Source organism: Doryrhamphus excisus, chromosome 11 (genome assembly GCF_030265055.1).
Source record: "Doryrhamphus excisus isolate RoL2022-K1 chromosome 11, RoL_Dexc_1.0, whole genome shotgun sequence".
NCBI classification, from domain to species: Eukaryota; Metazoa; Chordata; class Actinopteri; order Syngnathiformes; family Syngnathidae; genus Doryrhamphus; species Doryrhamphus excisus.
The window spans coordinates 14192778-14214298 of record NC_080476.1 but is presented as its reverse complement, the minus strand read 5'-3'; the positions used below and the strand labels follow the sequence as shown (position 1 = coordinate 14214298).

At 39.4% G+C, this 21521-nt stretch overlaps 1 protein-coding gene across 3 annotated transcripts in view; it reads left to right on the top strand.

Moving 5' to 3' along the window:
* The first annotated feature begins 119 nt into the window (after nucleotides 1-119).
* srrm3 (serine/arginine repetitive matrix 3) overlaps nucleotides 120-21521 on the top strand; it is a 62462-nt gene continuing 41060 nt past the window's right edge. For 2 of the 3 annotated variants that reach the window (XR_009132122.1, XM_058087774.1), the window contains exon 1: nucleotides 120-299. The gene's annotated coding sequence lies outside the window, so the exon portion shown is untranslated. The remainder of the gene's footprint in view (nucleotides 300-21521) is intronic. The other variant, XM_058087773.1, reaches the window with a different exon arrangement.

Sequence of the window (21521 nt, the reverse complement as noted above, 5' to 3'; positions counted from 1 at the left end):
GTCATTCCTCCGGTAGGTGGCGCCACATCACCCAAGACAAACAGAGCGACCTCCGCTCCGATAGAGGGCGCTGCTTCACAGTACGCCATGTTGGACAGTTTTTTTCGTGTGTGTGTGTGTGTGTTGTTGTTCCACAGCTCGGCGCTGAGCTGTCCACTTCAGCACCACAAGCTAATGTTTCCACGGAGGAGCGGCTCCACATCAGCACCGGCGCCCAGGACAGAATTCCCCAAATTCCCATCCAAGATTCATCAGCCGGAAACGCTTTGAAACTCCGTGGCCGAAGACTGCGGGAAAAGGTAAGCGTTTTGGAAGAGATCAAGTTGAAAATAACTGACCTCCATGCCGAATAAGGTGCTCTTTTCCGAGACTTTACGAGCGAGTTGACCGAGTCGGTGTTTACGTTAGCATGTGTACACGTTAGCATCCTTTCTTTGTTCGTTTTTTCGTCAACAAAAGGCGGCATGCCCCGCTCGCCGTGCAGATGGTGTTGCCCTCGTCCTCGTCCGTGTTCGCAGCCTCTCCTCCGCCAGCTGCCGTCTCATTGTTTCCGCTCCTCCTCCTCCACCTCCTCCTCCACCTCCTCCAGCTACGGGACAACATGGCACATCTTTGTCGTAGCACATCTATTCTCGTTACATAAAATAGTGGAGATTAGGTCAGAACACCAGTTGAGTTAAATATCACCGCTATTTGCTCTTTCGAGGGTTATTAAGGTTGGACTTCTTAAATATTCATAGTAATAAATTGCCTCATTCACTGATATTAAGTATGGTATTATGATATTAGTATATTAAGTATTTCCAAAGATTTATTTTCTTTCACTTACTATTATAGTATAGAATATAGTATAGTATACTATACTCTATACAATACTATATACTAGAATATAGTAAAGTATACTATACTATATTCTATACTATACCATATATTATACTATACTATACTATACTCTATACCATACTATATACTATTCTATACTCTATACTATACTCTATACTATACTCTATACTATACTCTATAACATACTATACTATACTCTATACTATACTCTATACCATACTATACTATTCTATACTACATACTATACTATATTCTATATTATACTATACTATAAAGTATGCTATACTATATAGTATACTATACAACTCTATACCATACTATACTCTATACCATACTATATACTATACTATGCTCTATACTATACCATACTATACTATACTATACTCTATACTATACTGTACCATACTATATACCATACTATATACTATACTATACTGTACTATACTCTATACCATACTATACTATATTCTATACTATACTATACTGTACAATACTTTATACCATACTATATACTATTCTATACTATATACTATACTATATTCTATATTATAGTACACCAAACTATATACCATACTATATACTATACTATATTCTATATTATAGTACACCAAACTATATACCATACTATATACTATACTATATTCTATACTATAGTATACCATACTATATACCATACTATACTGTACTACTATATAACTGAACAGAAACCAGGCAGGTAAAAAGGTTCCATCTTAGACTGGAATCCTCTGAAATCCGCATTAACGTATGGAGAGAATTGATAATCCATGTTATTGATCCCAGTGTCTCATTCAAAGTTAACTTTATTGAAACGTCTACCCTGATTTCTGCTGTTTTACTCGCGTATGAGTAAAAGCTATGATAACCTACTATATACACCTATAACCCAATGATGACAAGCGTGAATAAACAAAAGAGTCACTGTCTCCTGGCTGGCTCGCCACACCTCCATGAAGTGTGTGGCGAGCCAGCCAGGAGAAACAGCGAAACAACAGAACCTCTGCTTCTGTGGGTTTGGACTTTTTCTTTGCGGTAACGCTTTAAGCAACTAGAAAGATCAAGAGTATATCTGCTTCAATTTCCCATCAAAGCCAAACGTTGTCCCACATTCCTCCTCATCAAAATGCGGAAAAACAGATTAAAATCGACATCAAAGATTAAAAACTGAATAATTCAACTCAACTTGTAGAGTCGGAGAGAAGGTGTTTGTCCTTCCGACGCGAATTATTCATAAAATGTCATGTTTTATTCATATTTCTATCCATTGTTAGGTAATTGAAGAATTTTACGCCGTTGCTTGATTGGAAAAATGGGAACGTTGTGTAGCAAAAACGGTGCATGAAACGGGATTATTGACGTCAACAAACATTTGAGAAACTGAGCTATGCTATTCTGGTTGCACCCGCTTGAAGCTGTCACACGGTTACTGTTGGACTGCGTGTTAGCCATCTTTGGTGTGTGTGTATGTGTGTGTGTGTGTGTGTGTGCTCTCTCGGGATCGCCTTCCTCTACCCTTCCGACTTCAGAGTTTCTTTGAACTCGCTCATCAGAGCAGATGTAAAATATACAAAGATAGATAAAAAGGGGAAAGCGAAACAATGACAAGCGATGGCGGCGATTTCATTCTTGAAAATATTGTCATATTGAGTGTCACGTTTCGAGCTGACATCATATTATATCGGCCGTGTTAGCTTCTGTCGACCAGATAATCAATAATGGATGGATCGGTATCACGTTCCATCATGATTCTGGTGGCCTTTTCAGGACTTGTGTGTGGGTGCGGTCTAAAGAAAACCAAAACGGAATACAATATGAATGAAAAAGTAGCGTATTATGACTGTAGCGTATCTTCCCCAAATATTGGCCTCCACTCAAACAGCCTTTCATAATAATTACAGGGTGAATCATCCACTTAGGCAAAAAATTATTCAATTTATCTCAATTGGGTTCATCTCAGTCATGGCTAGATATGCATACTGAACCTCTTTCGATATGAAAATGACAGCGGTGCTGATGTAAATGGTAAAAATGGTAAAAAAAACCAAGTCGATATCCGTAGCCTCATTTTGGAGCTTCGATGAATGCAGCACGTCCTTGAATGCCATATTGTGCAAGTTTTAAAACATTTTTAAAAGCTCCTTTTAAACATGATCGCGATGCTAACACATAAACAGATAAATCTCATGGAATTCTGAACATACATAATTTCATTTTTACCAAATAATACATAACAATATCACGTAGGAATAACTAGCAAACATTGGTGAAATCATTTATCAACTTTTGTTCAACTTAGGCCCAATTGTTTACACAATTGTGCAATGCTGGAGCCTATCCCAGCTGTCTTCGGGGCGACAGGCAGAGGGTACACCCTGGACTGGTGGCCAGCCAATCACAGGGCACATATAGACAAACAACCATTCACACTCACATTCATACCTATGGACAATTTGGAGTCGCCAATTAACCAGTGGCTAATAGTCTAAAAAATAAAGAATTAATTTCAAGAAATGCTGCAAATGTTTGACAGACAGTATGAATGGCCTGCAAGAAAATATGTATTCAACCACAAAACAGTAATTCATTCATTCATTTTCGACCGCTTATCCTCGCGAGGGTCGCGGGGTCGCGGGGGTGCTGGAGCCTATCCCAGCTGTCTTGGGGCGAGAGGCGGGGTACACCCTGGACTGGTGGCCAGCCAATCACAGGGCACATATAGACAAACAACCATTCACACTCACATTCATACCTATGGACAATTTGGAGTCGCCAATTAACCAGTGGCTAATAGTCTAAAAATAAAGAATTAATTTTCAAGAAATGCTGCAAATGTTTGACAGACAGCATGAATGGCCTGCAAGAAAATCTGTATTCAACCACAAAACAGTAATTCATTCATTCATTCATTCATTCATTTTCTACCGCTTATCCTCACGAGGGTCGCAGGGATTTGCTGGAGCCTATCCCAGCTGTCTTCAGGCGACAGGCAGAGGTTACACCCTGGACTGGTGGCCAGCCAATCACAGGGCACATATAGACAAACAACCATTCACACTGTTTATTTTTTATTATTAAATGTATATTTTATTATATTAGTCATTTAGATTTTTAAATGTATTTATGCCTTCATTAATTAATTTTATTTTATTATTCTTTTATTAAAGTCAAACCCAGCAAATGGCTTTGTTTTTCGGAAACTGCCTGTCGTGTTTCTTAAATCTGCCCTGTGAGGCCTGCATGCTAACCACTCGACCGCCGTGCAGCCCGATTTATTCCTTAGTTAGCATTTTATTTATATTACTGAAATATTTAACTTACTATTCTATTCAACATCAAAAAATACCATACTTTTTGTATTTATGTATTTAAAATAAAAAAATATATTAAAAAAAAACATATATATATATAAAAAATCTTTAAAAATAATAAAACAATTGAAAAAATAATTAAAAAAAATTATAAATAATAAAAAGATAAAAATTTAAAAGTTAAATTCAATGAAACCTTTTTAACGTCCTACCATGGCAAGATATTTTTTGTGCACGCTCGCCACCGCCATCATATGAGCCTGTTGTGATCAGCATTGAAAGTAATTTATCGGCATATTCTAATCACGTACTTTTCTACGGAAATTGAACTATTTTGACCGGTTCCAATCAGTGACATGAATATTGAGTTTTTGGCGTCTGTGTAGGAGACCACGTAGGATGGGATCCGTCGGTCAATAGCTTTGTCTTTTTTATTAAAAACAACGACATAACCGTCCCCCAATTAACGCTCCACTCGAGCCACGCTGAACGGTGGCAACATTTGTTTTGCAGCATGTCGAGCGTAATTGCTGTGAAGGAACAGTACCGTCGGGGTCGGCTGTGATGAGTGACAGTTTCTCATCAAGTGAAACCAGCAGCAGATGACAAAATGTCATCAGAGTCGAGCTGAGCTGCACCGTGGGGCGCAATTCCATTTATTTAGCCACAAGCCGAGATATAGGGCACAGGGGAGCACAAGGCAGGAACGGTGAAGCTGTAAGTAAAATAAACACTGCTAAAAATATCACAGGGTGCAGGGATTTGACCTTTTTCTTCGCGGAACAAAAAGCCAAAGTATCATTCCGTAACACTGTTGTTGTTGTTCTGCCCGCTGCTATTAGGAGCAGAATGGACCCAAAATAAACATTTCTCAGTGGCACAGCAAAGACGGCTATATCATAAATTCTACCTTAAGAATGACATAAGTCCACTGAAGACCCCCTTTTGTACTGTAATAGTGGAGGGGGTTACAAAACCCCCGTTTTGAAGTACTAAAGAAATATTTATCTGTACTGTACAGACTGAACCTCAAACTGAAACCCAGAAAATGCAACAAAATGGAGAACATACAAACGTATTGCATTGTTTCGTTTTTTTTTCCTGATTACCGAATTGCCACAGTGGATGTTTATGATCCGCATATTGATTTTTGACTTGACCCTGACGAACACCAAAGATTCAAACCCGGCATCCACTCCAAAGTCCAGAACACTAACCACTACACCTCACCAGGCTCGAAGAGTCCAATTGCATGTTGAGTACTATAAATGTGTACATGTTGGTAGGTCCGCATAAAGTTTTAGTCGCATAAAGTTGAAATATTAAAGAAAAAATATGGTATTTTGTCAGGAAATATTAGGAGAAACAAACGAAACTTAAAAATAAGTTTATAATTTTTGGAAAACGAGATTGTGGAAAAGGTTGCAAAGTCAAATATGGCAATAAAGTCAAAATTATGAGAAGAAAAATGTTGAAATTGTTAGACAGTTAGTAAAAAAAACTGTGAAAATTGTAAAAAAAAATTATGATAAAGTCAAAATGTTATGAGAAAAAAACTATAATTTGACAAGAATTAACTAGCTAAAATTAATGTATTTTTAGTAGCATGGAATTGAAATATTAAAGGAAAAAACATATATTTTTTAATTGTAATATACTATATTACTATATAACTGCAAACATTGGAAAAAAAATTATGAGGATAAAGTTGAAATATAAAAGAAAAAAAGATGGTATTTTGTCGAGAAATATTAGGAGAAACAAACAAAACTACAAATAAGTTTATCATTTTTGGAAAACGAGATTGTGGAAAAGGTTGCAAAGTCAAATATGACAATAAAGTCAAAATAATGAGAAGAAAAATGTTGAAATTGTTGGCCAGTTAACAAAAACAACTGCAAAAATTGGAACAAAAAATTATGAGGATAAAGTCAAAATGTTATGAGAAAAAAGCCACAATTTGACGAGAATTAACTCATTAAAATTAATGTCATTAATGTAATTTTAGTAGCATGGAATTGAAATATTAAAGGAAAAAAACATAATTAAAAAAAAATTGTAATATAAGAAACACAGTTGTAATTTGTGGAAAATGAGATTGTGGAAAAGGTTGCAAAGTCAAATATGGCAAAGTCAAAATTATGAGAAGAAAACTGTTGAAATTGTTGGCCAGTGAACAAAAACAACAGCAAAAATGGAAAAAAAAAGATGTCAAAAATAAAGTCAAAATGCCACAATTTGATGAGAATTAACTCGTTAAAATTAATGTCATTAATGTCAATTTAGTAGCATAGAATTTAAATATTAAAGGAAAAAACACAATTTTTTTAATTGTAATATAAAAAACAAAGTTGTAGTTAGTGGAAAATGAGGTCGGAGAAGAAGTTCTAATACTACGAGAATGAAGTCATAATGTTACAAAAATAAAACATATGGAGATTATATAAGAACAAAGTTGAAATGTTTGAAAAAAAAAAAAAGTAACGCTAGTACGACCGCACGCCTGAAGTTGCGGGACCGTCTGTGTATCTATGGTAACCACTCTCCCTGGGGACGGAGTTAACAGGTAATAGACATGGATAGTGGCTTGTCAATTATTTAGAAGGTCAATCAGGGATTGTGTGGCAGATGCAGCCTGGACTGAAATGGCGGGGGATGGGACGGGGGGGAAGTGAGGTCATCATCTGACGGTGCCTACTGAGGCCTCCTCCTCCTCTTGTGAGAGTCAGCAAATCGTCCGGTTGAAGTTTCTGGAGGTATTGGCTTCTCAATAAAGTCAACACACGATGACATGATGTTTTTATATTTAATCCCTTTAAGTCGCTCCCACTTATTCTGACAACCCATCAGTCAGCAAGTCCTGATTCATGAATAAAAACGGGAAATAAAATAACTGCAAAATGTTGATGCGGAAGCCAACATAAACTAACACTCAAAGTCTGCTTCAGAATTTTTTGATAAAACTGCCCGAGATTTTCGTTTTCCTCAATTCAACATTAGAATTAGCATAGATCCTTAAGGCTTTTAGTTGTTAGCCGCAATGCTATCCCGCTAAAACAACACACAGTTAAGAATAGCGTGGGAGTTGTATGTAAAATATGTTTTAACATGAAGCCGGGTTAAACTGGATTATTCTACTTCACCACTGGGACTCGCCCTCAATTGGCCAACCTCTGGTTTTATTGCTGCTTTACATGAGTAACCACTCCTGTTTAGTTGTGGTTACCAAAGGAAGTAGTGTTTTCTAAGTCTCAACTCTTGAATTTGGGCCCTACCATTTGCGTATTTACGGAATCGCAGATGGAATCATGGAATCGGCCAATAAAAATAGCATTTAATAAACAGGAAATTGAATTTACTGTCACAAAACTACATATTATGCTGGTAAAACAAGTGGAAAAGGTAAAAATATAACATTCTAAAAATTACAATGGAAAAAACGGAATCTGAAAAAGCAGCAAAAAAGCAGATTTAATCCAAAGTCGAGGGTCCAAGTCAAGTCTCAAGTCATGACAAGACAAGTCAGGTCTGATCCGAAGTCACAGGATTGACATTTTTTAGTTCTTTCAAGTCATTGTGCCCCAAATAAAAATCGCTGCCACTCCCCCTGTGGTCTGTTTGAAAACCTGATTGGACGTTAGCAGATGCATTTGATTCGTGAGTTGAATACTTGGAATGAAGGCATATTTTTTTTCAACGCTCTCACTGAAAATCATCACAACAAAGTTTGAGTCAGGTCCGGAGTCATTGATGGAAAAAGTCCGAGTTGAGTTGCAAGTCTTTTGATGACTTTTGATGATTTTGGTGTCCAAAGTCATCAAAATTGTGACTCGAGTCCAACTCTGGTTGATACTAAACAGTGTTGTTGTGTTTGGTCAACAAGGTTATTTTTAAACGTGCTCTATAAATAAGCTTTGACTTGACTTGACTTGACAAGCAGGAGAATATGGAGGATATTTTCCAAAGGGTTCATAAGAACAATAAAAAAGTCCTCTTTCATGAAATAAGCCTGTTCTACTCATAAGTGTTTTCCAAACACAATATTATGTATGGAAAGCTAAAATGGAAGCACCCCCAAGTGGAGACTAGTGTGTTTTGTGCGTTGTGTGTGTTTGTGTAGATAAGCTGCAATGCCCAACCAGAAATGTCCATTTTGGGACTTTAAGTCGAAAAATGTTGAAGCGTGAAGAGTTGGAACGTTTGTCAGGGTTGGTGGAGAATGCTCGATACTGACAAGCGTCGCTTCCTTCTTGGGGCTCATCTGCCTGTTTTGTATCCTGATGCTCGAGCCTCATTGATGAACCCCTGCGGATCATCTCCTCCTTTTAAGGGAGCCTGTTGCCGGGGGAAATTTCATGCAGGGTGCCTTTTCCATTTGGGAGAAACAGAGGAATTTTGCGGCTGCAAAATATTTGCACCATGAACCCGACGCAGACGTAAAAACAAGCAAGGTTGTACGTCTTATTGAATGTGAAGTCAAAGGTGCTACTACAAAGATCTCAATGCATGGCTGTGACGCAACAGCAACTGTGGAGTTGTTAACAGAATTGTGTTTGCAAGGACGTGAGATATTTATTACGCATGTGGATGGAATATGTGGCCATGTAATATTTTTACAGTTCTGTACCACGTTCAGTACAGCTACCACTTCAAACAAGGTTGATGCAGTAGACAGTGGAAGCCATGGGGTTAAACACAATATAATCCATATTATTGGGAATTCTGATTCATCTCTCAGAGGTCCTACTCTCAATTTCCGATGCCGATATCAGCCGATACCGCTTTGTGGAACATACATTTTTTTCAATAAGATTAAGATATGCCTTTATTCGTCCCTCAGTGGGGAAATTTGTATATCGCTCAAACTCCACTTGAGCACCGTGCGGGCCGGATTCAATATTTTCATAGTTTGAGCATAGAAAATCTTTTTTTTTTTTTTTTAATTTATGACCTTCTAAACATGGTTTTTAACATTATTAGAGCCTTGTAGACATGAAATAACACCCCTACAGTCACCTTTACACTTGTAAGACATCTTAAACATACATAAGATAAGAGGCAGGGCTGCACGGTGGTTCATTGGTTAGCACAGCCAGGACATCCGAGTTCAATTCCACCCTCGGCCATCTCTGAGTGGAGTTTGCATGTTCTCCCCGTGCATGCGTGGGTTTTCTCCGGGTACTCCGGTTTCCTCCCACATTCCAAAAACATGCTAGGTTAATTAGCCACTCCAAATTGTCCATAGGTATGAATGTGAGTGTGAATGGTTGTTTGTCTATATGTGCCCTGTGATTGGCTGGCCACCAGTCCAGGGTGTACAAGACAGCTGGGATAGGCCCCAACCCCCCACCCATGACCCTTGTGAGGATAAGCGTTGAATGAAATGAATGAATGAATGAATAACAAAAATGGCTGTTTTACATGAAAATACCCATTTATTTACAAATATAAAACTATAAATAGAACTATTAACAATTTTCACATTTGTAATGTATCATTAACACTGGGGAACAATATTTTTTCAACTTTCTGTTGCATTGGATTTTTTAACTGATTCTGAATGATTTTTAGGTGCTGATTTCAAATCTGAAATTAGTTTTTCTCCATAAGCTCTAGTTTTCATGCAATTTGAGATAGTCTAAATATATGAACTTACGTAATCCAAATCTATGCATTTTGAGATTATATACATAGATTCCATTCCTGTTCCAGTTTTCAAAGGTTTGCCTTCATTAAACGATAAAGACATTGGACATGATACGAACGAGGAAGACAGTTGTGACAATGAATTGCCAGAAACTGAGTGGGAACAATCCGAGGAATGTTCTTCAGAGACTGAATCTCCCCCAGTCCCCAAGCCTCTTCACCAAACTGAACTGAATGACTTAGTTCGGGATTTAGGTCTTTCAAAGAAAGCAGCTGAGCTTTTGGCATCAAGATTACAAGGCAAAAATCTTGTTGATCACACTGTTAAAGTGTCATATTACAGAAAGCGCGACCAGCTTTTTGTGACCTTCTTTTCTGAAGACAGACAGTTTGTTTACTGCCATGATATCCCAGGTCTTCTCAAAGAACTGGGTGTTCCTCACTATGATCCAACTGAATGGCGGCTCTTTATAGACAGTTCTAAACGCAGTCTCAAGTGTGTTCTTTTGCATAATGGCAATGTTTACGGGGCAGTGCCTGTAGGTCATTCAGTTCATCTGCGGGAAGACTATGATGACATCAGAATGGTCATGGAATTCTTAAAATATCGTGAGCACAACTGGATCATTTGTGTAGACTTGAAAACGGTAAACTTCCTTCTTGGTCAACAGAAAGGTTTCACCAAGTTTCCATGTTTCCTCTGCATGTGGGACAGTCGAGCACGAGACAGACACTGGGTCCAGAAGGACTGGCCTGTTCGTGAAACCCTTGAAGCAGGCATGCCAAATATCACACATGACCCAATTGTTGACAGAGATAGGATCATCTTTCCTCCTCTGCACATCAAACTAGGTTTGATGAAACAATTTGTCAAGGCACTGGATACCGAAGGTGAATGTTTCCAACACATGATCAGGGTTGTCGTTCGAGAAGATCAAAGCAGGTGTGTTTGATGGCCCACAGATTCGAACCCTCATTCGTGATGATCAGTTTGTTGCCAAGATGACCGCCTTGGAGAGGGCAGCATGGTTATCCTTTGTGGCAGTCGCTTAGAACTTCCTTGGAAACAACAAGGCAGAGAACTACAATGAACTTGTGAACAGAATGCTCCTCGCTTTTCGTGCTCTCAGGTGCAACATGAGCATCAAGCTTCATTTCTTGAACAGCCACCTTGACCAGTTCCCTGAAAACCTGGGGGCTGTGAGTGACGAACAAGGAGAGCGGTTCCACCAAGACCTAAAGATCATGGAAGAACGCTACCAAGGTCGCTGGGACAAAAGTATGATGGCCGACTACTGCTGGAGTATTAAACGAGATTGCCCAGATGAAGTGTTAAAGTTACAAACGCAAATTCCTGCCTGACTAAAATACTGTACTGACAGAAAGTGATAAGCGTTATTAGCTGTGATTGACTCTTATCTGAAGAACGTTGTAAATTATGCTTATCTCACGTTGCGATAAAGACTGTTTTCTGAGAAACGCTTCCAGAAAAACATATGGCACTTCTAACAATGGTGTACTTTAATCTAAAATCACATTTTAATGTTCTGTTTCTTTTGCCTTGTTAAATATACTGATTTGTGGCTGATATTGCAATATCCTATAATAATGCTCGATTTTTTTCTATTTTTAATAAAAATTAAAGATTGCATAAAATCTGTAGCTTGCAGAAAAAAACTAACTTCAGATTTGAACTCAGCACACTTAAATTGACTAAAAACAAGTCTTACTTTAAATGCAACATTTTGAGTGTTCCCCAGTGTAATCATTAATGTACATGCATGCATTGCATAATGCTAATGTCTGCAACGAGACTCCATGCTTTTAACTTCCTGGTTGCTGTAGAAGGCAGAGTTCTTATAAAAGGCACTTAAAACTGCACCAAACATGCTCTCTTTTATTGTGCAGTTGCGTCACCACCTCTTTTTAATGTATAAATACCCTCAAATACATCTTTGGTAGGAGACCCGAGTTCAATTCTACCCCGGGTACTCCGGTTTCCTCCCCCATTCCAAAAACATGCTAGGTTAATTAGCGACTCCAAATTGTCCATAGGTATGAATGTGAGTGTGAATGGATGTCTTTATGTGCCCTGTGATTGGCTGGCCACCAGTCTAGGGTGGACCCTGCCTCTCACCCAAAGACAGCTGGGATAGGCTCCAGCACCCCCCGCAACCCTTGTGAGGATGTGAGGATAAGCGGTAGAAAATGAATGAATGAATGATGGGGAATCGGGCTACATCATCCATACAACATCTTCAGCAATCCCAGCCATATTTCAGGAATCTCCTGAAAAGTATAGCAAAACTAAAGCAAACAGGTATTGTATGTTTTTCAATTGTGGGCCCACTCTGGTCCCAAGGAAACAATTAGGATGGGTTTCACTTTCCATCCTTCACACAGGAGCATAATGAGCCTGCAGCGGCTGTTGGCTGCTTGGAGGCGGCAGGGAAGGAACTGCCAGAGCTTTTTGAAAGGAAAGGATTTCAACTCGAGCTGAAAAGAAGAACCTCCTTCAATGAGGGACTGAAGGGATTTGATTGGATGGGCCCCTAGCCTACATTTCGAACTGTTCACATGGGTTCATGTTTAAAATATCGCTCCATCTTGTCAATGGCCAGGTGGGAGGACCTCCCAAATTTTCCACAAAATCTTGGGAATTTCTCACTGCTTTAGGAAGTCCATGTACGGCATCTTACCATGTGTCAGTGGCGATCGGCCATCGCTAGAAAATGGCAGCCAGAAAGGCTTTTTCAGAATTGTGTATGTAAATTACCCTAACTCAGGAGTGGGATCATTGTTTTTTGTTGTTGTTTTTTTCAGTTGGGGAAAAAATAGTCAAATATGGCAATAATGTGTATAATATTACAAAAAAATATTTAAGTTGAACGTAAAATATTTTGAAAATGTAAAAAAAAAAGAGTGAAGTTGATACTAATTTGCTTTGATATCACAAAGCTGGGGCTGCACAGTGGTCGAGTGTTTAGCACGCAGACCTCACAGCTAGGACACCCGAGTTCAATTCCACCCTCGGCCATCTCAATTCACACTCACATTCATACCTATGGATAATTTGGAGTCGCAAGTTAACCTAGCATGTTTTTGGAATGGCGGAGGAAACATGCAAACTCCACTTGCACACCGTGCAGGCCGGATTCAATATTACTAAATAGAATATTTTCATAGTTTGAGCATAGAAAATCTTTTTTTTGTTTATTTTATGACCTTCTAAACATGGTTTTTAACATTATTAGAGCCTTGCAGACATGAAATAACACCCCTATAGTCACCTTTACGCGGTAGAAAATGAATGAATGTTGCAGTTTGTTTCTTAAATATAACCTCTCAGCATTTCCTTAGAAAATATCATTGCCCTTGCATCGTTCCATTTTTCAATATGTGGCCCCCGGCTGGAAAAGGGTGGTACCCCCCTCGATGGAAACAACATATTCTTATGTCTTTAAAACTGGAACGTGCTCGCTTCCTCCACCGTTGATTCGTTTCTAAAAAGAAGTAAGTCAAGCACAGGCTGAGCCTCTGCAGAGATTTAAGCCAGAGTGCTGCACAGGAAACAGATGGTGACGGGGGGCGGGGGCGGTTGAGTGGAGGGGAGGGGCGGTTCACTCTTAGGTGCGCTGCCTGGCCAGAGGATATTGCTGCAAGCCTGGACACACGGCCCAGGGGATTAATAAGACCATCATGGCCGAGAAGGCCACAGAAGGGATGTGCCAGTGCGAGATGGGGGGATGGGGGGGTGGGGGGCGGCGAGTATGTTTAGTGATGATCCATTTGTTCCCTTTTAATGTCACAATTTGATTTATCTTTAGAGGACAATTACAGTCCATTGGAGCCATAATAGCAAAAGAGGTTATGAGAGTCTGGGATTGGCTGGCGACCAGGCCAGGGTGTACCCCGCCTCCCCCCGCCCTAAGTCAACTGGGATAGGCTCCAGCATACCCAATCCAATCCAATCCACTTTATTTATATAGCACATTTTATAAACAGAGTTTCCAAAGTGCTGCACAGACTAGTAAAATAAAAGTAAAATAAAGTAAAATAAAAATTATGTTACTAAAAATAATGTCATTTTTCCCTCACAATATTACAAAGTTATTCTCGTCAAAATTTTGACTTTTTCTCTTCAAAGTTTGAGGTTATTTTGTAAAATGACTGCTGATTTTTCCATTTTTCAGTGTTGCACAGACTAGTAAAATAAAAGTAAAATAAAATAAAATAATACCCAGTGACCCTAATGAGGCTTAAGCGACATGTTTCTTGAATTTTCTTCTCCTAATTACGAGTTAGTTCCATAATTTTCGGACTTTCTAACATTATAAATTTTTATTATTTTTTTTCTTTTAATATTTAAACTATGCTACTAAAAATAATGTGATTTTTCCTCACAATATTATGAGGTTATTCTCGTAAAAAAAATGACTTTTTCCTCTTCAAAGTTTGAGGTTATTTTGTAAAATGAATAATATTTTGTAAAAAAAAAAAAAAAAATCAATTTTCGGTGTTGTTTGGTTGTATTTTGGGCCAATAAATGGTCCCAGGGCCCCAGTTTGGACACCACTGCTTTACAGCATAGCTAAAAGACTAAATGTAATTGTGGCCTGGTGTGAGAATAAAACTACATCGAATTACTGCTGTTCCTTTGCCATACATCAGTTATGCTGTATAGCTGCTGTTGTCTTGTTTATTTTTATGATTTTTTTTTCTTTGCGCGACCTTTGAGGCACCAAGTGTGAACTCCACGGAGGAGTGCGAGCTGTGTGTGAGTGTGAGAACATTCCTCCGAGCTAATTTTCATCCCGCTATCTCCCGTGATGCTGCTGTTCTCCGCTCCCCGGAGGACCGGCTGGCCTCTATCGGGAGGGGGGAGACAACAGGCGCTGCCAGGATGGAATTCATGGAGGCGCCTTCTCTGGGAATGTGCAAAGGATGTGATGAGATTCCACGGACGCTCGTTGGAATTCTCCCGCTCACTTGTCCGTGTTTGATGGTGTAATGGTACAGCTGCTGCCTTTCGCAGGCCCTAGACCAGGGGTCTCAAACTCAATTTACCTTGGGGGCCACTGGAGGTAGGGTCTGGGTGAGACTGGGCCGCATCAGGTTTTCCAAAAAAACCCAAAAAACGCATTTATTAAAAACAGAAAAATTAATAAACTTTGCTTTGGTTCCGATTTTCTACAAGAAAAGTTCTGATAAAACATTCCACTGTTCTCAAATATCTTAATTTTTATTTTTCTACACAAAATAAGATGAAAAATAAATAAATCAAGAATAAAGAAAATCAACCAGTAATAAATAAATAAATATAATAATAATAAAAACTTAAGAAACCACATATAGTTGGTGGGTAGACAAATTATTTTTTTCAGATTAAAATGAACAAAGCATTATTAGAGCCCTGTAGACATGACAAAACACGACTATAGTCACATTTATACTCTTTTTATTTACAACATATTGCGCAACTGCAGGGTCTTGAGACACATGCTAACTCGCAAACTAGAGAGCTAGCCACCTAAACGGTAGCCTTCAAGTTATTTCCTTTAAACTTAAATAGCCAAAAAACTTACCACTTCCACACGGATAGGGAGGATAACTATTAACAGTTATTTAACCTTTAACATGAACATGAATCAAACGTAATAATTTTTTCTGGGTACATGATACCATACAGCATCCATATCAAACTTGCGCGGGCCGCACTAACATTAAACTTTCATATCAAGGCGGGGGCCTCAAACTAGTGTCCTGCGGGCCGCTTTTTTGAGACCCCTGCCCTAGACAGTTTTCTTGTCGTGTACTCACAGTATGTTATCAAGGACCACCAATAGTTTTGTCCAACGTACGTTTACACGTGTAAAATACAGTCAATAAGAAAATGGCTGCAGAGTAGCGTAAAACGCAAACGATAAACGCGAGAAATGCGTCAGCTGGGGTAGGCTCCAGCGTACAAGCAACATAGGAGAACGAATGAATTGTAGGTCAACCAGCATCCCGACTTTTATCAGCTCATGTTTTTCTCTGATCTAATCCACGACCGCGTCCTCGCTCCGGTTATTTATTTGCGGGGAGGTTAGGATTATAAGCCGTGTGTCTCCTGCGGAAGGCGGCATAATCCTCCGTGTAGTTTGCAGATTAGAAGCTTCTGCTTTTTGAAGATTTCTCTATATATCAAACCCCCCCCTTCGGCGTGTAAACACATTGCAGAGATGATTAGCTGAGAAACACGACTTTGGTCGGCAACGTCACCACCACCCCCTAAAAATAAACATCCCGGGGTAAAAGCAGGAGTGCATCGTATATCCACGCCTGTATGGCGTCTGGAGGCGGTGCCATGCCGCTTGGCGCGTCAGAGCCCACCGGCGGCGACTCTTGACTTGACAGACGGCCGCCAGGAGATGGGGAATACAAGCAGGCAGACAAGAGGCGGGATGATTGCGGAATCCGGGGGTTTTGTTTCCTGTTTTCGGTTATCGGTTATTGAGGTTTTGTTTTTTCGATGTGACATATTTCTGTACGGTGTACGCAACATGGATGACCTTCAGCTTTGACTGCCACATTTCCGTTCTAATTTCTCCCGTATCTTCGGAGAGTTACCTCGCTGACCCACCGCATGTATGTTATGGAACCTCGGTTTACGTACGCCTTGGTTTTCAGGATAGGCCTGATCCCCAAATCCAAGGGAATATCAATGGCTGCGACCGCGTCCTTAGATGTGAATATGTAGATCTTCCACAGACTGGATCAATCTGTATCGTTTTTCATGCACCTTCCTGTCTCGTCCTCTTCCTCGGTTTTCCGGTCTCCTCGTCATTTTGTCTCAGTTTACACTCGATACCGCTGTGTACATGTGTCGAGTATCCATGGCCATCCGCACCGCCAGCAACTGTTGAGGTGTGTCGTTTTGCGTAGTCCGAGTCCGAGTCCGTGTCGTAGGAAGGCCTTTTTGCGCAGGCCGACCTTGACGGGGGCGTCCCTTCACGTTGAGAAGACTCGGCTCCTTATCTTGACAGGCAGCGGATCCGTAATGGATTGGATTGTTACAAGCGCTTTTCTCCACGGCCGAAGTGCTTTGCATTGAAGCCGTTATCCTTTCACTCCAACGGTAAAATAAAATGTCGAATATTTTGAGCAGAAAACCGACAAAATGTAAAGCTCAATTCTGAATGTTTGTCATAAAAGAAAAGGTGAGACTTGAAACGAAGCATCCATCCGTCCGTGCCAGTGCGAGATGGGGGGGATGGGGGCATGGGGGGCGTGGGGGCGGCGAGTATGTTTAGTGATGATCCATTTGTTCCCTTTTAATGTCACAATTTGATTTATCTTTAGAGGACAATTACAGTCCATTGGAGCCATAATAGCAAAGGAGATTATGCGATTGGCTGGCGACCAGGCCGGGGTGTACCCCCCCCACCCTAAGTCAACTGGGATAGGCTCCAGCATACCCAATCAAATCCAATCCAATCCACTTTATTTATATAGCACATTTTATAAACAGTTTCCAAAGTGCTGCACAGACTAGTAAAATAAAATAAAATAAAATAAAATAAAATAAAATAAAATAAAATAAAATAAAATTAAATTAAATTAAATTAAATTAAATTAAATTAAATTAAATTAAATTAAATTAAATTAAATTAAATTAAATTAAATTAAATTAAATTAAATCATGAGGCTTAAGCAACATGAATGACGTGAATTTTCTTCTCTATGAGTTAGTCCCATAATATTTGGACTTTATTCTAACATAACTTATTATTTTTTTCTTTTAATATTTAAACTTTATGCTACTAAAAATAATGTTATTTTTCCCTCACAATATAACAAGGTTATTCTTGTCAAAATTTTGACTTTTTCTCTTCAAAGTTTGAGGTTATTTTGTAAAATGACTGATTTTTCCATTTTTCGGTGTTGCACAGACTAGTAAAATAAAAGTAACATAAAATAAAATAATATCCAGTGACCCTAATGAGGCTTAAGCGACATGTTTCTTGTGAATTTTCTTCTCCTAATTACGAGTTAGTCCCATAATATTTGGACTTTATTCTAACATTATAACTATTTTTTTCTTTTAATATTTAAACTTTATGCTACTAAAAATAATGTTATTTTTCCTCACAATATTACAAGGTTATTCTCGTCAAAATTTTGACTTTTTCTCTTCAAAGTTTGAGACAAACATATATACAGTAAACTATATTGGACTCGGATATATCGGAAATTCGCTCACAACGGACAGATAAAAAAGAACCGATTTTTCTGTAATGCATTTCCAATAAAAATTCATTGCATATATCGGATTTTTTATCACGGATTTCGCCTATTTCGGACAAAATCTCCAGTCCCGTTCCAATGCATTTCCATTAAATTTCCCTCGCATATATCGGATGGCCGCATCGTGGCGCTCCGATTCGCCGAATCGTGACAGGCCGCTATACGACATCATTTGCAGCGTTTGCAGCGTTGCCTGCGCGTCCAGGTACATTGGAAACATAGTCAAGGAAGTGCCTTTTTATAACGGATAAAATCCGATTTACGCATATACCGGATATAAATCCGATATATGCATAACACGGACATTTTCCGGTATACGCATATAACGGATTTCGCTTATATCGGACAAAACCAGTGGGAACAATTGAATCCGATATATCCGAGGTTTACTGTATAAGACAAACATATTGATCAAGGCAGAGTTCTTATAAAAGGCACTTAAAACCGCGCCAAACATGCTCTCTTTTATTGTGCAGTTGCATCATCACCTCAGTCAATAGCATTCATCATAAATCAACTGAAAAATGTATAATCCATGTAATGGCTATCGGACAATTTCAGTCCTGGATGATCGGAATCGGAATAAGCAGCAGGAAACCTGATCGGAATATTCCGAGTTCCAAAAGAATGAGAGTTAATTGTTCTGTGGCAAAGTTTGTTTTGGGAAAAAAAAGCACCAAAGGTGGTTCTTTAAGAGGGTAAATGAACCCATTTGTGCCGCACGTGTGCTAATGATAGTCTGCCTAATGAATCATAGCCCCCTAATTCTAATTAGCTTATTGTTGTCATCGTTCTAGCTCACCGCGTTCTCTAATTAACAGGAATTGCCAGTTCAGCTTGTTAGAAAGCAAGAATCGAATCTTATGCGGCGCTTCCACGGCGGGCCTCCATGTTGTCGTCTTATCTTGCCTTGTTGTGCACCGTCCTCGCCTCTTCTTCCAACCGGCTTCTCTCGCTTTTATCCAATTAAGAAGCTTTTGAAGAGGCGGTACCGGCACTCTGTCGTGCTGGCTTCAGCTCTGGAGATTATTGCTTTATTACAAAAGGCGTCTGTAAACACAGTCCGACTGTTTGGTATACTCCAAAAGTCTGTCTTTGGTTCACGGTATCGGACTTGGTTCGCTTTTTCTGTGATTCTCTTCATTACTGTCGATTAAATTGGTGTTTAAAGCCATGACATTTGGGGGAAGAAGAAGAAACAAGACAAAAGTGAAACATACAACACACATAAACTACAGAATTCCATGAAGCCGGGTCCTACCAAGGCACAACTTTATGGGAATGCTGTTTGATCCGCTAGCAAGTGCAGAAATGCAAGCGACCTGACTGCAATCAAATATCTTCTTCAAAGTTTGGGTCGGGGACAGAGTGCTGGAACCTCAAAATAGTATTGCCTAAATGACATACGTAACCCCTTCTTGGTCCGCTATGCTGTTCCTGAAGGTACCCGGAATATTGTGTTCCGGAGGACCAGTATATAGTCATGGTATAACCAAAAGAAACGTTAGACACTCTCTTTCATCCAAAAAAAAGTAGTTTCTACATTTTTCCGTTCTGTAGTAATCAGCAGTAGAACACACGTAGGTACATTTCGGCTAAATGTCACTTCTTAACAAAAAAAGGACGATAAAACAGCTTTTTGCAAAAATGCATTTCAAGCATAGCTTTCATTTGCCACAAATTTAGCTACATGTATAGCCACAATATCCCAGATAAACAATTTTACCGCAACCTAACAAAAATGAATGTTGTACATGAAAATACCCATTTATTTACAAATATAAAAATATGAACTATTTACAATTTGTGTGCATGCATGCAATGCATAATGCTAATGTCTGCAACAAAACTAATTTTTACAGTAGCTTAAATTGCACCAAACATGCTCTCTTTTATTGGGCAGTTGCATCATCACCTCTTTTTGACGTATAAGTAGTCTTTGGGAGTGAGCAGTCGGGTTAAAAAAAACCCTCAAATACATCTTTGGTAGCGAATTTATTAATTGTTCAATACTATTAACTAAATTGAGTTTAATAATAGTAATAATAATACATTTTATTTAAAAGCGCCTTTCAGGACACTCAAGGTCGCTGTACAGAAGATAATATAAAATATAAGATAAAAGACAACATACAATAAATAAGAACATACAATAAATAGAGGGAGGGGGGACCATGTGAAGCAGTTAAAGTGAATAGGCAACTTTGAACAGATGAGTTTTGAGTTTGGATTTGAAGATGGGAAGGGTGGCTGACTTACGGAGGTCTGGTGGCAATGAGTTCCAGAGTTTGGGAGCAGAGCGGCTGAAAGCTCTGCTCCCCATAGTGCTAAGACATGCAGATGGAGGGACACGGAAGATCTGAGGGAACGGGATGGCTTGAGAATGTGGGTGAGGTCAGAGAGGTAAGGGGGGGCAAGGTTATGGATGGACTTGTAGGTGAACAGAAGGATTTTGTAGGTGATTCTTTGAGTCACGGGGAGCCAGTGGAGTTGCTGCAGGATGGGGGTGATGTGGTGGGATGAGGGGGTTCTGGTGGTGATCCGGGCAGCAGAGTTCTGAACCAGTTGTAGCTTATGGAGGGATTTTTGAGGGAGGCCGAAGAGGAGAGCGTTTAAAACTTGTCTTTAATTCAAATGTGAATTATAGACCACGTGGGGGGGATTTAAAGGGATCATGGGTCAATTATAATGAGGAAGGAAGACAAACATATTGAATTTTCTGCTTCATTTAAGTCATCCCTTTAAAGATCCACCCTGCTTATTCATGGTCTTTATTAGCATACATTTTGCCCCTAATATGATTATTACTATTATGGTGGCGGACCATCTGACCGGCGGTTCATGCTCCCCAACTGGCGTCATCAGTCACTGAAAATGAATGCATTCCATTTCAGTCAGAAGTAAAGGCATCCATTATGGACAAATTGGACGTTGATATCCGGCACAGTAAGCTATTGGTCAACGTTATTATTCTGATGGAATTTAAAATGGCCTCGTGTTTGTTTAATAATTCAGCCAGCGGCAAAACCTTGCACGTTCCGTGCTGCTGTACCTCCAGATGTTGCATTCACAGTTCAAATATAATTAGCTTTTACCGGGGGTTGTAAACATGCCGGAGAGCCAATAAATCTTCTAATTGGAGCTGACAGTCGTACTTATAAACGTGGCACATTGAACGCTGCAACCGGAAATGAGCTCCAATACGTTTCGAAAACGCATTGAGAAGGCGTCAAGTAGCTTCTGACGTGATGATACGTTAGATCAGGGGTCTCAAACACACGGCCCGCGGGCCAAATGTGGCCCGCAGGACGCTAGTTTAGGCCCCCGCCTTGATATGAAAGTTTAATGTTAGTGCGGCCCACGCAAGTTTGATATGGATGCTGTATGGCAGGGGTCTCAAACTCAATTTACTTGGGG